Here is an 18,406-nt window from a genome sequence, read left to right as displayed (position 1 = left end):
TTTTTAAAAACACACAGCCAGTGGATTTCTCACATAGACACAACAAGCATTTGCAATGCATTAGGTCTCGCATTTACTGGAGTTTCGTAAATGCGACACCTTTTGAATTACAAATACTCGTTTCTAAAAACGCCCATGTGGCGCTTTAAATTTAATATGGCTGCCCCTTTCTTTAGACGAGACATGTCTACAGAAAGGGGGGTGGCTGCGATTAAAGTGAAAGTGCGTTATGGGGCGCTTTTACAAAAAGAAGCATTTGTTTGTAAAGTTAACAAACAAATGCTTTTTTTTAGGTCGAGCCTATAGCGGCAGTGCGCATGCGCTGCTCGCTCTGCAAGGCATGCAGTAATGGAGTCGAAGCTCCCCCCACTCTCCACCCATGTTTTTTATTGGTTTGTGTTATTGTATTTCGTAAATGCTGCCTTCTGACTGATTATAAGAATATATTCCATTCCATTCCATTCCATTATGAGGTTTGTTAGTCCATCCTTATTATGCCATGTTGTCATTGTATCCTTCGATGGCTACTGGCCCCTTTACTTGGTTGTTGCACTGGACCTGTTTTATTTTCTTTATTGAGTTTCTTCGAACTCAAGCAGGGTGACATGCTTCATTTAGTGGCCATGCCCACTTTCACTTTCGAGGCAGCGGGACAATGGTGGCTGTTTTCTTCCCGACCTCGCCACCTCTGGTTTTTCTTTTTAATAAAGATCACGTGAGTAAGAGAGTTTCAATTGTTGCCTTGGGTTGGAATCTTGCCCAGATCAGTTTAATCCATTAAATTAATTCCCAAGTCCTTTCCCATAAAGAAGCTTGATGAATACATATGAAACGCCCTACCTTGCAGGGAGGTTAACCTGCTGTTATTTCCACCTTCAACTTACATGTATGTTTTAGATGTGTTGTAGATACGCTCTGCTTGATTGTAAAGCGCTTTGATGCCTACTGGCCATGTCTGCGCTATATAAAAGCACAACATTTAAATAATTATATTTTACCGAAGCCCTATCACCCTGCTCCAAACATCGACGGGGATCTTCGCCCTGTTCTGGTTGCGCCACATGCCAACATGCCCCTTCGAGGCGCTGAGCTAAGTTTACGGTCTTAATTACCTGAATGTAATGCATCTTTCAACTATTTTTTACGAGGAGCGTCACAGAAATGCGGGGTGAGATTTTGGCTGCAGTGCATCATGAGTGGGGGATTAACTTAGAGTAAATTGCTCAGTTTTTTGCAGCCTGCTCACATTGTGATGCTTTTACTTCAGAGCCCACAATTAGGTAGCGCCCGCGAAGGGGTGGGGGCACAGTGGGGAGTGGGAGGTGGGGTGGAGGCAGGAGGCAGGACAGGGGACCCGGTGTCCTGGACCCATCATTACCTCAGCCCTACTGAGGGCCCTGTGAACATCAGAGGAGGCACGCAGATTTGAGCCTGAGTCTCTGACTTATAATTACTAACAATAAACAGACAGTTCGATGCCGCTTCTGGAGGCCGTAAGATTATGCCGCGTAATTCCTCATTCACCATAAACTGCGCTGATTGCAGAGTAGGACGACATTCCCTCAAATGGCATGAATGTGCGTGCGGTTTAACTTTTTTAGGTAGCTCTGTCATTAAGGTACTCTGGCCTCCAGGTGCCCAGCTCACAAAATCAGTTCACAAAAGACAAGCACCTTCAGAAAGATGTATCATTTAGTTACCACCAACTTAGATGGCAGAGCGTGGCCCTGGAATCAGAAGGTAGAAAGCGGGCAGTCACCCTTGTTTTTCTGAGGTCCAAGATTATTGAAAGCGCCGAAAATGCAGCCCCCAGGGGAAGTAAGGTTGCAGGCCAGTCTTCCCCTGGGGTTTTCGCACAAAGGCCGGAAGGACACGGATGTTGGGGTCAGGGGGTTGGGCTGGAAGTGGGGATAGGTGGAGGCTATAACTGCCAGGGGAGGAGACTCGTCCTCTTCCCGTGCCCGACATCACTGGGGAGGCTAGTAAATCTTTGGACCACCCACTCTACAAGTTCGGAGGGAAGGGTTGGTTTGTTTATAAACGTGCCAGTTTAGAACGGATTGTGTAGGCTTGCCTTGGCAGTATTCTGGAGGGGTGGGGCTTCTCGGACGTGCACACCCACCCCTCCAGGTGGAGGGGAAACAGGTGAATGATGGGGGGCAGGATGCAAGAGTGCGTTGCTGGGAGATTAAAGAGAGGATGTTGAAAGATAAGCGAGGAGGTGAGTGGAGAGTCAGAAGAAGTCACAGAAGGGAATGGGAACAGTGGCGTAACAAAAGTCTAAGGGGCCCCCCTGCAATGTACACAGAGGGCCCCCCCTCCGGATTTAATCCGGAGCTCTCAGGCCTGAGTCCTGTGCTGAGGCGGCCCTATACAGTTCAGGTCCCCCCCCACACCGCAGCAGATGCGGGGGCCTGTGTTACGCCCCTGTACATATGAGTTGTTCACAATGATGAGAGACAATAAAAATAACAGCATCTCCGTCAACTGATAGATCCCTGCACCACAGTTTAAAGATCCCAAGGAGAGCACATAATCTCTTTTGCTCTACCACCAACATAGGAACTCACTTTCCAGTATAACAAAGCACCCATTAAAAACCGTTGTTGGCACGATTTTCTCCACACACCCTGCCAAAACAATGATATTACCTCCCAACAAAGATAAGAGCCACTAAGAACCATGTAGAATTCAGAAGAAAGACTAGAGCTAGTCATTCAGATGTGGCCACCAGGGAATACATGTAAGACTTTTCCACAAAGATAAGAGACAGTACAAATACCAGCTGCTTTGTCTACCCACAGATGTCACTACACCACTTTTGAAGTCTCATGGTGGAGCTCAGCAACTCTATAACTGAATAAATATTGCAGCTCCTCGCGACACCCTGTAAAGATGTGCCCCTCCTGCATGAAACTGAATTCTACTTCCGTGTTTAATTTGGCCTCCCCTTCAGTTCTCCTCAAATGTCTTCTGCCAACCTGGCCCAATCTAGCTTTATCGCCTGCTTTACTCAATCATCCTCTGCTAAATAGCTTGTTTTCTGCAATTCCGGCACCATATACACCTTTGCCGCACTAAACCATAACAATCTCCTTATTTTCGTATAATCCATTTGCACATTTCTCCCATCAATTACACTAACACACACATGTTTGCACTAGCAATAACTGTTAATTCCTTAAAATATTACATTTGTTCACGTAATTCTTATTTTTGTTCTTTTCTAATTTAAATTTTTAAATTTTAACCTACACTTCCAATGCCATCCTAATCCAAACCAAATTCCATTATTCTCAATCACAAATAACCTAGATTTATTGGATTAACAGGTGTATGTCACAAGCACAAGATTAAACCCTACAAACTCAGACCACAAGCATCATAGAATAATGCACACATTTCTTTCATAAGAGCACAAGTTGAAAACTGAATTTACGAATAAACATTGCGTTAACCACTATCCCTGGGTTCCCAGAGTAGCTTGCTACTCACTGAAAGAGCTTCAGCGCCTTATCAAGGGCATAAAGCACTATATGACTGCAAGTCCGCTAAAATCCCTGTTTACTTTCTGTAGTATCTTTTCCTTATCTTTCTTTCCTCTAGCTCCTCTGTAGCAAATAGGATAAGGTTGAGGGGCTATGCATGGGTGAGACAGGTGGTCAATCATGTGATGTCACATGAGGTCAAAGGGTGCTTTCTCTCACTTCCTCAACTCTTGGCATTTTGGTTAATAAAAGTTTTATGCTATTCTGTATCAAAAGCTCCTAAGTATTATTGTCATCCAGCGCGTTTCAGCCTCAATGCGCAGTCAGTGATATCAATTAGCCTATTCAAAAGCCTACGACCTCACCATTTTAAATAACATAACGCTACACTATATGAGTGTGACATCAACCGCCCTCCCCTCCCTGATTCCACGACGCCACCATCCACGAACCACTCCTGCGTCTGGCTCGGCCTGTTTTTTTATTTTATTTATTTAATGCGATCTTATATAGAGCAAACATTAACCAAAGGTGTCAGAGCGCTTTACATAAGAGCCAGTTGCGATACATAAGGATTTAGGATTACATGAGTTACATAAAAGATACAAACAGAAAAAGTTGCAAATTTAAAAGTTGTAAAGTCACACAAGGAAGAGATAGAAACAGAAAAAAATTGCAAGTGTACAAGTTGCAGAGACACACAAGGAGGAGATGCAAACAGAAATGTTTTTTTTGCAAATGTACAAGTTGTAAAGTCACTCAAGGAAAAGATACAAATGGATAAACTCTTATGCCTAGATGCATCATTCAGAATTCGGCCGTTAGCGAATGCAATTCATGGTGTTTGGATGCATCAAGTTTTAAGTGTTTTTCGCATTTTTAGGAATCGCTAAAGTATTTGCGATTTCTTACAAAAATTCGCTAAACTTGCAAATCGCAGTTTTTTCTGAGAAAATGCTATGCATGAAAATTCGCAATTTGCGATTTTTTAAGAAATCGCAAATTGGAATTCTTAAAATTAGAAGAAGTCAAACCTGGTGCTAATTTTACTAACTTTTTGCACTACAGCTGTTAATCATCAGTACTGCATATAAGGACCTCATAGACCATAAATTTGCTTTTCAGAATGGCAGCACTTTTCTTTTTGGCTCGCAGGCAGAGGTTGAGAGTAGCTGCAGGATGGAGAAGAAGGCTCATACAAGAGAGAATCTTCAGAGTGCGCATAACCTTACTAGGGCAGACTGAGTCAGAGATTTTTGCTATGTATAGGCTCAATGCTAATTTAATTTTAGATTTAATTCAAGAATTGGACCCAATTTTGCAGAGGCAAACACGCAGGACACAAGCTATACCAACCCATGTGCAGGTATTGGGTTCACTGCACATCCTTGCTTCTGGGTCATTTCAGGGTGCAATATCTATTGCTGGTGGTGTCTCCCAGAGTTCACTTTCCAGATTTTTTAATGCCTTCCTAAATGCCATGTTACAAAGAATAAGGTATCATATAAAATTTCCAAACACACAACAGGATTTGATGAAAACCAAATTAGATTTCTATAACATGGCTCAATTTCCACATGTCATTGGCTGTGTAGATGGCACACATGTTCCCATGTGTCCACCCTCTGAAAATGAGTATATTTTTCGCAACAGGAAATGCTTCCATTCCCTTAACATTCAAGCCATTTGTAATTCAAAAAGTATTATCACAGACATAGTTGCTAGTTACCCTGGAAGTGCCCATGACTCCTACATTTTTAGACACAGTGCTATTCATGCTAGACTGCTTGCAGGTCAATTTGGAGATGGATACTTGCTGGGTAAATATGCTTTTGAAATTTGTAACACACTTTTTCTTCATCTGGACACATTTCTTTCTTGCAAGTGTAAATTTTTGATTCTTCTATTTTTAGGTGATAGTGCCTATGCAGTGAGGTCTTACATTTTAACTTCATACCTAAATCCAACTTCCAGGAAAGAGCAGCATTACAAACAGGCTCACATTACAACCAGGATTGTGATAGAGAGGACCTTTGGTTTGATGAAATCACGCTTTCGCATACTACATAAGACAGGTAGAGCATTGCAATATCAGCCAGACATTTGTTGCAAAATAGTAGCAGCATGTGCAATGCTGCACAACTTAGCAACTGAGAGAGGCATAGAACTTGATGAAGATGTTTTACCTCAAAATGACAATCAGCCTCCACAACCACAAGCCAGAGCACATGGACCAGAGGCAGCAGAGGGGAGAAGGAGAAGAGCAGAGATCACACACCATTACTTCTGAATGAGGTAGGATGGACACACTGATTCATTTGGTTTTCAAAATAATGAACTTTTTATTTCAAAGTCAAAATAAATGCATTCACTTAATGGACTTTAAATGTACCACAAAGATTTAACTTTTGTTTAAGTCAGAAATGATAAAATGAAAATCATGAAACCATAAACCACTTGGACATTATCAATAACAAGCAAGAGGCATCACAGACATAATGTAATTTTTTACGTCCACGTACTCCTAATGCCTTCCCTGCATTTTCCCCACTGTGCATGGCCATGTTACTTGCTTCATACTGCTTTCTATTGCTACGGCGTGTGCCAGTTAAGCAATGCTCATGTGTGCCACTCACAGCACTGCCGGATCCAATCTCCCCCATTGGCAGTTGTTTTTCTGGTGATCCATTGCTATGTGATTTTTCCAAAGGGTCATGGATAGTCCCCAATCCCTTGGGACTGTGTTCAAAATTTTTCATCAAAAGTACCTGTGTGGAAAGGGTCTGTTTGCAGAGCCTAGTTGTACAATTTGCACGGCGAGACATTTGCCTGTTATGAGCCTGCATGTTGTTCATTAGTCGCAGCTGCCTTTTTTCACTTATATTTTGCTGCTTTTGCATCAATGTGCACATGGTTTCTAAAGATGTGGCAATGCGGTCAAGCTTCAATGAAGATGTTTCATGGCCTGTCTTTATTACATTTATCATTTTATTCATACTGTTGGTCAAAGAACCCATTTGTTTGTGGATATGTCCAAGTTTACCTTTGATTATTCTAATGTCTTTGCCTTGCAGGGGCTGTACCTTGAGGATTTTGTCTTCAACAAGACTGCCAGTGATGGGACCCTCTCCAAATCGACCACTATCTGTTACATGACCACGGCGTAAAGAAAACTGCTGAAGTCTCCTTCGCCTACTCAGCCTTCTGTTTGTGACTGTTGGGGTAGTTTGAGGTTGCCTTTCAGCAACATTATCATTGTGCTCTGCTTCAGAATCAGTTTGCAGCAGTTGACGCACTCTCTGTCTTTCATTTGTTTGAGAATGGAATGCTGATGTGGTGGGGGCATTTCCCTCATCTGTTTCTTGACCTTCTTGGGTGTGGAAATCCTCAAATCCCGCTCAATTAATTCCTGTAGTGCTTCTATGGTTAAAAAAATGCAAACATGATGTTATTTAAAGTTTGCACTTTCAAAAAGAAATTAATAAAATGTGAGATTCTATACAATAACATGATCCCAGTCTACTTCTTTATATTTATTCTTTGTTAAAATGTTTAGATTTAAAATTCTAGCTTGTGTAAATGAAGGACTGATAAAAACTACAACTCCCATGATGCACTGCTTTCATTTTCCAAACAGTAAATACGTTTTTTTGGAAAAATGAAGAAAAAATATCCTACCCTACTGAAATTCAATTCTGCAAGTACAACTACTTTCTCAATACTCTTGCAATTTCTAGGCTCCATTCAGAAAACCAAAACCATTCACAATTCACTTACCTTCAGAAGGGGTTGGAATCTCTGAAGTATCAATGTCTATCACTCCAACTACAGCCTCAGTCAACAGTGTGCCTTCCACCATGTCTTCCAGGGGGGTGTTGGGTCTATCCCTGGGTGTTCCACCTCCAGTTTCTTTTGCTGCTTTCATCCTGTTTGCTAACTTCTCTTTTGCACGACTGCGCAGGTCATACCATTTTTTTGTAAATTATTTATGTCACGATGTGCTACACCCACTGCGTTTACCTTTGCTTGTATGGCAATCCATAGATTTCTTTTTACAGCTTCAGGTACCTTCAGAGACTGCTTCCCAAAAAGCTGTTCCTGTCTCGCTGTCACCTCCTCAATGAGAATTTCCAACTCTTGATCAGAAAATTTAATTTTCCTTTTCCGGCATAACCCAGTAATAGTGTGGGGGCACTGTAAGAGTGTTGTGGGTGTCTCTGCACTGTGCTACTAGAGTGCACTGCACGTCTGATTAGAGATGCAAAGCAGATGAAAAGTGAGCTCTGCTGGTACCTCTTTACTTTCGTAAAAGTGATCTGTAAAAATACTTTGATTCACCAGTACCTGTAGGTCAGTGTGTGATACACATACGTGTCAGTGTATTGTCGCATTTCAGCCGTGCCTTAGTTGTGAATGCTGCAGGTGGGAATACACGCACATTATAAAAGCTCTGTAAACATCTCAGTAATGAGGTATGTGTGCAGGGGAGAATTGTTTATATTGAGCCATAAGGGAAAGTCATGTGTTTAGGGTACAAAACTGCATACATCTCAAGACCAAAGACGTTTGAAAAATTCTACCTTCCCATTAGACCTCTGTCGCAAGGCCGAAGGCAACATCTTGGTCCCTACTGATAAATATGTTGCTATAAATAGGAGTGTTGGGAAACTCAGTGATAGTTTACAGGAAGAGATAGCTTTGTTAAAATGTACTTTATGCTTAGAATTAAATGGCAGCCTCTGAAAATGTATTTGTACATAGACGCACAACCACCGGAAGTATTTCGCTGTGTCTATTGTAGTATTCCTGGCTTACTCGTGAACTTCAAAAGAAAGCCAGAAGTATGGCTGATTTACTCCTAGCGATGGCAGGCAGTCACAGGCTTCTCAGGCAGGTAGTGTAGGGGTGCTCAAGTTCAGCACTCAATAAGCACACATCCACAACTAGGCGTCCAGCCTAATGCTTGGCTTTCAAGAAGAAAAGTACCTTTAATGTAATGTCTTATCTTATCTTAAGGGGAATTTCTATAGCGCTCTGACACCATAAGTTTCCTGGCGCTGATTGGGTGCTGGGAGGTGCGAAGGAGGGAATCTAGCCAGACTGTGTGAAGAGACTAGTTTTCAGGAGTTTTCTGAATTCAAGAAGGGAGTTAGAAGATTTAAGCAGGGGGGACAGCGGGTTCCAGAGTTTGGGGGCCAAGTGAGCAAATCTACGGCCGCCGAATTTTTTGAGCTTGATTAGGGGGGCGATGTAACTCGGTACTTGTAAAACACATCTGTCACTCCGCAAAGGGGTATCCTGGAGCTGTCTTGATTGGAGGTGAGAGTGAGCTGTGAAGATACGAAATGAGAGAAAGACATAATTTGTCTAATGCACACCATAATCTAATACTACGCACAAGGATATGTACACAATGCTATTAAGTGTCCTGGCACTTAGAACAATCATGCAGCTCTTCATGCTATGGGCTTAGAGTCCTGCCCCCCGGTGGTCCAGGTGGTTCCCACCCCAGCTCAGGCATTTGGCATGACTCGGCTCAAGTGCAGATTACGCCTGTACTCTTTTAGCAAAGCACACAGGGGCAGATTTACGAGCCTCTTGCGCCACTTTTGCGTCACTTTTCCCATGTTAAAAATGACGCTAAAGTGGCGCAAGGTCCTTGTAAATCTGCCCCACAGTCTTTGGCGTTCTCTCATGGTTTCTCACCTTGGACTCTGTTACAGTTTGTCTGGGGCCAGAACTCCTGCGACTCCTACCTGGCTCGTCAGGTGCTCCCATGCTCCCCCTCTCCTGGGCTGAGAGAAAGCCTGTAGTCTTCTCAGTAATCACAACCAGGGCACAAGTTGGAAGTACACATGGGTAGACGGCATCTACCCAATATTTTTACATGGTATACACCGCCCACCCGGCCTAAAAGATGAGCCCCTTTAAAATATTCTGAACTTGTCCCGCTGTAATTTTCAGATGCCTATACATGTTCAGCACCACCTGCACATTGTCTGATTTCCATGCCAAGCAGCAACTTGCAGGCGGGGAGGGGGCGTTTTTATTTTCATCTCCAGCTGGGCCAAAGATAAAGACCAAAGTTAAGAAGCCATCTGGCCTGCTTTCCTTCCAATATGATTCTTGCTAGGCATCCTCTGCGCTTAGATGCAAATGCAACAGCGTGGAAACAAAGGCACACAGCTTGTTATCACTTCACATGTACATAAGAGAGGCATGCTTTTGACTTTGTTCAGTCCCTACAGACAAGAGATATGCATGCCCTGTAAGAATGTCAGATATGTTGGGTGTGTCCCAGTATTCTGAAAAATAACAATTGAAATACCATTATTTTATAGCGCTACTCGATTTAAGTTATTTTACCACTATTATTAATCCCTGAGATTAACTGGCCGCACAAAGATCTTTGTGGCAGGTACATTAACCCCATAACATATTTGAAAATGCAGACTTTGCAGCCAATTAAGCAGAATAGATATCCCTTTTTGTCTCCTTGTTGGCAATTTTTTTGTGGCAGAGTTAAAAAAAAAAAAAATGTATTAGTTGAGTCACAGATTTTGTTTTAGGTTGCGCCTCTTTTTCTGGATAACCCAGATGGAAAATCTCATTTGTTGAATCTCGTAGGGGCATATTATCAAGGACGGGCGATACATTATCGCCGCTTTTATCGGCAGGAAACTGCCGATAAAACGGCAATAATGGGCTTGATAAAATACTCTATAGAATTCCTATTGAAGCACATGTTAGATGTCTTCACATCTAACATGGGCTTCGATAGGAATTCTATAGAGCATATTATCAAGCCCATTATCGCCGTTTTATCGGCAGTTTCCTGCCGATAAAAGCGGCGATAATGTATCGCCCGTCCTTGATAATATGCCCCGTAGTGCGTTCACATGTACTCATAGTAGACCTGCTCAACATAAGTGTGAGATCTTAATATATGTTGGCATTTCTTGTGATGTCACTTCCTGGGAGATCACTTCATGCCACATGTGATGTCACGTGCCGTGACCTCATGCGTGGTGATGTCAGACACCATGATGTCATGCGTATACTGCCTAACTTGGTTAGTCCCCCCACTTCCCTTTTTTTTAAGACTTGTGCCCTGGTCACCATGGTGAATGTCGCTAGAGTAGTGGATAGCAGTGCAGAGCGGGCTAGATCATGGCCATAAACATGATTCAGGAACCTGCTTTGTGCACCTCTTTGGAATTATCAAAACAATATTGCTTAAATTGATATGAAGCAGGGGTAGGTCGTCAAACTGGTGGCGCTTTTGAAAACCAAGGCCTCTGGATTTTTTTTTTATAACATTAATTATTTCAGAGTTCGCACAATGTAGTTAAATTACTTGGCGTACCAAAGTAGTTTGGTAATGGCTTAACTTACTAAGCAAGTTATCAGTAGCCCCCCATTCTCTCCACCCTTGAAGAATCTCCTCTTAGGCCTAATTACGAGTGCCCCATCTGGGAAAGCCATTATTATTATTATTATTATTATTGGTATTAAAATCTGAGGTGTTATAATTATTGCCTTTTACAAGTAGTGCCCCTTAAAATGTGGCATAATATGCGGGATTTGATGCTTTGTGCACCAACATCCGTATGTACCGGCATTTACCTGGCATTCAGACGATTTCACCTTACAAAATTTACCTGGGAAGAATTACAAGCCCCAAAACATGTAGGGGCATATTACCAAGGGCCTTATCGCCGTTTTAGCGGGAATTTTTCCCGCTAAAGCGGAGATAATTTTATCGCCTTATTACCTAGCTGTCGCTAACACCAGTTAGCGACAGCTATTAGGAGATAGCGATTGTCTTGGGGCCCACTTTGCATGTCAGCGATAATTATCGCTAATGACATGCAAAGTGGGCGTGCCAAGATGTTAGCGAGTGGAAACAGTCGCTAACATCGCTATCTACTATTACCTACTTTTGGAAATAATCGCGCTAAGCACGATTATCTCCAAAAGCTAACGCCTGCCCAGAGCAGTTCTTAGCCATGTTATCCAATGGAAGGTGGATAACATGGCTAAGAGCATTGTCACGATAATGCATGAATATCGCAGATTTTTCAGCGATATTCATGCATTTCGCACGATTTTTACCGCTTTTGAAGGTATCTCAGCGGTAAAAATCGTCGGAGCGTGGCGATATAATTATAGCCGCTAACCAAGCTTGGCGATAATTATCACTATTGCTTGGTAATATGGCCCGTAGTTCTGATTTGCACAGGGATCGGTAAAGAACGGACCACTGGTAATGAGGGTCTTACTTGTGGTATTTACAGACGGACCCTGGGTCCGAAGGAACCTCGGTGCTTGTAATTTTTCCTTGAAATACATTTTCAGGATGTTGAGAAGAATTATTGCAGTACATGCTCTCTGGACTGACTGGCAAGCAGCCATCACTATTACTTAAGCTGAATAGCCTGTTCAGAAGCTTTCTTCAGCGCACACACGCCATGGATACTAACAGGAGTACAGTGATGAGTTCAATCTTACGACTGACGTTTACCAGAGTCATTACAAATAAAATACCGAGGGGACATCTTCATCAAAGGACTCTGCTAAGGACACATATTGGGAAGACCCGTAGATAAAGAAGCCTTTCATGCGGTATCACTTCCCTGATTAGAAGGGCCATCCCCACATGCCATCGATTAAAAAATAAAAAAGCCGAAGTCATTGTTTTTGTTAAACTCGACTCAAGCTTTACCCGCCGGAAACAGCACTGATCCGTGTCTGCTGCATCTCTCTGACTTCAGAGGAGGCAGATTAGATATTCTGAGGGAGGACATTTTCACGCCCCAGGGGCTGCGTTCTGGGATTTCTCCTCACAGTGATCTGCCACACTCATGTTTTTCTTGTAGCAGAAACATAACACCGCCATCAACCAGCCTCACCTACTTTTAGAATGCTGCTTCCCTCAAGAATCAAGTCACACTCAGAAGGGACGGAAAGGCCGAATTCTATGTAATAACATTCACTGTAAAGCTTTAGGGCTTTATTTATGAGAAGTGTTGCATCGCTGCGACAAAGCAGTGAGGCGACACTTCTCAGAGAGCCCTCCTTGCGACACCCTTGATGAGCGTATTACAGTACGGCGCATCATGTCGCAAGGAGTTACAGATACATCAGTATTACTGACTTCTCTGTATGCGCAAAAGTGGGACATTGCTGGGGTGTGTCTGGAAACAGGCGCAACTCCAGCAATTGGCCCTTTCACGGGCCTGAGTCACCCTTATGCATGCCATGGTGCAGGCGTAAAGTTTTGACGCAATGGCGTCCTAGAAGTAGCGCACGGAAATCTTATAGATTTCAATGCTCCACTTCTACGAGGCTTTGAAGCGGGGGAACACCCACCCTGCATGCATTATACCTGACGCAGGTAAAATGTAGCGCAGGGGTTTACGAAGTGACGCATCTGCCTAGATGCGTCACTTCTTAAATATGGAGCAGCATGGCACATTATTTTTGCCGCCGCAGCATCACAAAAAGTGACACAACAGCAGCGTAAATGTGACGCTTCATAAATAAACCCCATAGTGGCTTCAAGCAAATGATCAGAATGATGGTACTGCAATTTAAGTGCGACTTAATCATACAAAAGTGGGTACTGTTAGGTGTCTGTCCAGCTAGAATTGCCTGCAGTCATTTGTAATTTTTTGCATCCTAGTCAACCAACGACAAGGCTGCCCAAGAAACCCCCATGAGTCTAGGTCAATAACATACAAACAGCAACTACAGACAAAGGCATCATTTGGTAAACTAATTTCTATCATTTTAGCCAAATGATAACACATTTTTGACAATAATTACTTTATAACTGTAATGAAACAGACTCTCGTATAACAATGTGGAAAAAGACAATTTTATACAAAAATATCAATTAACGTTTACATTTCCAAGACTGCGTAAATGAGAACAGAGTAGCACTCAACAATGTCTGTTACAGGCATGCATCACAATTGCAGGAAAATAGGAGATACAAAATACACTGTTGTCCTACTACAAGCATCTCAGCAATCTATATACTGCATTAGGAAATTCACACAATTGTAGTCCAATCAGGAGATATTGTCAATGTTTTGCACCTTCAAATCATTTGAATTTATACCATCAGCAGGACTGTAGAGCTTATTTTAATTATCAATATATCAATAAGTAGTGCGTCCCTTAAAAATTTAAGGGGCGACCCTCTGGACGCAGCCAATTCAAAATCGCCACTGCGATATAACAAAAGATAATCCCAAAGTTCCTTTGCGCAAATAGAGTTGGACAAAGTTGAAAGCAATGCTTCGTGGTAGCTTGAGTATATTTATTCCATAAGCATATCCAAAATTCAATTAATGTTGTAGATCACATTAATGTTTTCTTCATCTTAAATGAAAAAGGTCCCAATGCATTTCGTGCCGTGATGGCACTCAGCAGGGGGAATCTAGAAACACAAATTTATAATGAGGACCCACACTATTTATAGCTACATATCATATATATAACATGAAACTGTGTAGTAAATACGAAGAGAAAATCATGTGATGCTCAATCCGTTCAGGTAATCAAAACATGCCAACGTTCCAAGACAACCAGAATCAAGATGCAAGTTAATATTTAGTGATGCAAGGTAAATGCGTGGAACTGAAATGAAAAGCATGTAGTTTAAAAAAATTGTCAATAAAAAATATCGATAAAAAAATATATCGTGTGTGTTCTCCTACTACTAGAGGTGAAGGTGAAACATGCCAATGAGGACCCAATTAATCCAAAGTGTGTCTGACAGAAATATTATGACCGGGAGAAACCAAAAGCGACTCGAAAACGTTGTGCTGGTGATTTACAAACGAAGTTCAGTGCCTCGATATTGCGAACAGAAATAGTGCGCGTGTACATCCGTGTTGAGAAAGATGAAACGGGGGTTAGTATAAAAATTGTGGAGGTTGAGTATGAAGGCAAGACTTACCGAAAAGGGCCAAAGGCCAGCACTTCCATAAAGGACCGACCGTGATTCAAAAACGCTGCTCGCTATGGTTGTATGGTTCTCGTTTAGAGTTAAGCGTCTATGACGGTAAAAATAGAAAACGTCTTAAACCAAGATGTGAAGTGAGATTAGATGTCGGCCATCTTATTACGGACTAAAGTGTGTGTTAGAAACATGCAACTGGTGAGATGATGAACTGTGCGAGCACAAAAGGGGTTGCTGTGCTGTGAAAGATGATGAAAAATAGATGATGATAGTACTACAATGGTATTTAAAAAAATAAAACAACCGAGTGATGGTATGTATGAAGCAACTATTCATCAGACCCTCCAGCATTTCGCGATTTTGTGATTTGCAAAAAAATCGCGAAATCAGCAGAAGAGCGCAATGGCCGTGATATTGAACATTTTGGCCGCGAAAAATGGACTCCGGCAGGCAGCAAAAAAGATGGTGACATCTTATTGGCTGTACGCGCACACGTCACTCCGTGGCACTGTACAGCCGTAATAGCCTGTTAACTCCTGTTGCATGCCTTTACTGCATTAAGGGATTTATGTCCATGCGCTTTGGAAGATGAGGTGAGTCTTGAGAATTTCGAGAAAGCCAGGCAGTGTTTGAATTTCAGCTCGAGAAAGTGCTCTTTGATCTTTCTCGGGCATTTTCTTCTGTTCCTACGGCAGCCTCAGGAAGGAAGGGGTGGGGGGGGGGTATTGGGGAGGATTGTTGGTCAGTGGTCCGTGGAGCCCTATGTCCTCCCACATCCAAGCTTGCTGAAGGAAAACCGTGACTTCAGCAAGCGGCTCTTAAATCTCCATTCGTTGCCTTGTGAAATGGATCCAAAAAAGGAAAGAAACATTTTGTTGGTCTTTCCCTGGCATATTCTGTTCGAGCTGCAGACTCGGGACAGCAGGGGTAAATAAATAAAAGATGCAATACAATACATGGAAAATAACTGCATCCAACTAGACAAAGTGTTTGCAAAGTGACCAGAATGTTTTCTGTCACATGCAAAGACATTAGCGCCACTTTACAGATTGGGCCAGTTAATAGTGCTGGCGTTTTAAACTCTTTCCTGTTCCGGCATTGTTGTCGGAAGAGAGGGTGAGGAGATGATGTCTCCATGGCCAGGGGTGTCTCCAACATCTCCATGGTCCGGAGTGTCTCTGACGTCTTCATGGTCAGGGGCGTCCCTCCCTGGGGTCTATTGTGCTTGACTGAGCTTATACTCCTGGAATGTTACCACAAAGGAGAATATAGCAAAAAATTTACATTTTTGTGCCGCTAAATTTGCAAATCTATGCCGCTATATCCTGGGGGGTCTGATTCATGTCCTGTGACAAGAAAAAATGTGGTGGTAGAATATAATGTATCTTATACAATGTTTGTTATGATTATTACAAGTAACAAGAGAATTCCAACCGGTCATTAAGCCCAAAGGGCTTCAAAGAGTCAAGTCTGAAAATCCATTAATTTTCTTTCTGTAGCAATCTTTTGTTGATGTCTTGGTTTTCTGTGTTATCAATAGTCTCAAGGACCATGAATTGTAGTTGGGAGATATTATGTCTGCGTTCATTAAAGTGAACTGCCACAGAAGATTTTGCATTGTTTCTTCTAATGCTGCTTTTGTGCTCTGTAAGCCTTGTCTTTATTTTCCTGATCGTTTTGCCCACATAAACAAGTCCACACGGGCACTTGAGAAGGTAGATTAAGTTCATAGAGTCACAGGTCGGCGTGACTTTTAGCTGAATAGGTATTCCACTACGTGGGTGATTAATATTTGTACCTTTAATAATGGCATTGAGGTTGTTGCAATTATGGCAAGGCTGGGTGCCTTTAGGTTGAATGATGGTGGACATGTTGTTGGAAGGTTTCAATATATCTAAAATGTTCTTGCTCCTAGTGAAAGCAAACCTTGGTCTTTCTTTAAAAATCCCATTGAAGTCAGGTTTGGTGGACAGGATCTGTCAGTGTTTCAAAATGATTCGTTTGTAGATGTGACTCTTGGTGGAGACTTTGGAGACTACTACCATCCTTGTTTCATCTGTTTTTGTGGTAATCTGTAACAATTCGGTCCGTGTTTTAGTTGAACACTTTTCTTCTGCCTTCTGCAAAATCTCAAGAGCATATCCACGTTCCTGAAAACGTTGAATCATATTTTGTATTTGAACTTTAGATTCATTGGGCTCTGAAACTATCCTTTTAGCCCTGAATAGTTGAGAAGTGGGTAAGTTGTTTTTCAAAGAGGATTGGCGGAAACCTTTGTAATGCAGTAGATTATTCCGATCAGTGGATTTTTTAAACAAGGTGGTGGTGATTTTGTTGTGTTCGATCTGAAGTAGAACATCAAGATAAGGAAAAGATTTATCATGAATTTGGTGAGTGAATTGAATGCGATCATTGATTCTATTCAAGTTCTCCAATTCTTGTAATAAAATCGAGTGAGGCCCTTGCCATAGCACAAAAATGTCATCAATATAACGGTAAAAGATTCGTGCGTACCTTTTCCAGTTTTCACCATTGAGAATGTTGTTTGTCTCAAAGTTAATCATGAAGATGTTTGCGTAGCTGGGGGCAGCACAATTGCCCATAGACGTGCCAGTGAGCTGTAAATAAAATTCATCTTGCCATTTGAAATAGCTTTGGTATAGAGAAAAATTCAGCAATTGCATTAGACAGATTTGAAAGTCTTGTCTCAATTCTGATTGTAATAACATAGATTCTACAGCCTCCATCCCAAGGTTGTGTGGGATGGAGGTGTAGAGAGCTTTGACGTCGATGGTGCATAGCCATACCTCTTGATCTTTGGGTAAAGTGATTTGGGCAATTTTAATCAAAAAGTCAGTGGTGTCTTTGATGTACGTAGCTGCTTGTGTCACAAAGTTTTTGAGGTGTAAATCCAAAAATTGCCCTATCGGTTCGTGAATACTTCCTCTTGTATTAACTATTGGACGAAAAGGAGGATGTTGTGCGTCCTTATGCATTTTGGGAAGCATATAAATTGATGGTGTCATAGGATGTGTTTTAATGAGAAATTTCTTGGTTTTGTCAGTGATTATGCCTTCTTCACAAGTATTGTCCACTATTTGCTGCAAAAAATCTTGAAACTTTTTTGTTGGATCAAACCCCAATGGGGCATACACTTCTAAGTCATTTATATGAGCGTTGACTTGCGTGGTGTAAAAGTTAGTATCCATTAAGACAAGGGCGTCTCCCTTGTCTGCTTTTTGTACTATAATGTCAGGATTCTTAGACAATTTGTTCAAGATGTTAAGTTCTTTTTTTGATAAATTGTGGAATCTGGTGCCATGCTTGTAATCCAGTCGGTTAATCTCATTACTCACTAAGGATTCAAAGATGTCAATGGATTTATGGCTAACAGGTGCTTGGTAGATGCTCTTAGATCTAAGATGTTTGAGTTGTGTGTCAGGTTCTTTCTCCACGCTCGGTTGCACACATTTTCAAAGAAATGGCTCAATTTTAAATTGCGCGTAAGTTTGAAAAGACTGATGTTTAATTCCAACTTGTTAGCATTGTGTGTCGGAACAAAAGATGTCCCTTTTTGTAATGTTAGAATCTCAGTTTTGTTGACAGTATATGAAGGAATGTTGATCACCAATTGATTATCTGTCACTATTTCTTTCTTCTGGTGGTCTTGGTGACAGTCACCTTGGTCGTAGATGTTGATGGTTCGTTTTCTTTTGCCCCTCCGGGGTCTTCGGTGTCTCTTTGGCCGAATTCTAAAAAAGACCTGCTGGTGGGAGTTTGAGTTGTGGTGTGTGCTGACGTTTGTTCAGATATCTCTCTTTGTTTAGTGATGCGGGTGTCACCCTCAGATGATGATGTCTCAGTTTCAGTGGTGTTCGTTTGTGGTCTGTTTTGACGTCTTCTAGCATACACTTCAGCCCATGAGTAGACCTCCCCCAGTTTATAA

At 42.0% G+C, this 18,406-nt stretch overlaps 1 long non-coding RNA gene across 1 annotated transcript; it reads right to left on the bottom strand.

The window, feature by feature from the left end:
• Positions 1 to 5,821: 5,821 nt before the first annotated feature.
• Positions 5,822 to 14,498, bottom strand: LOC144761485 (uncharacterized). The gene is made up of 3 exons (XR_013595742.1): positions 14,458 to 14,498; positions 7,266 to 8,818; positions 5,822 to 6,908 (listed from the first exon to the last, which is right to left on the bottom strand). It is a non-coding gene; the product is annotated as an uncharacterized LOC144761485 (long non-coding RNA).
• Positions 14,499 to 18,406: the final 3,908 nt, after the last annotated feature.

The sequence above is a fragment of the Lissotriton helveticus genome, chromosome 6 (genome assembly GCF_964261635.1).
Source record: "Lissotriton helveticus chromosome 6, aLisHel1.1, whole genome shotgun sequence".
NCBI lineage: Eukaryota > Metazoa > Chordata > Amphibia > Caudata > Salamandridae > Lissotriton > Lissotriton helveticus.
This window is presented reverse-complemented; position numbering and strand designations above follow the sequence as displayed.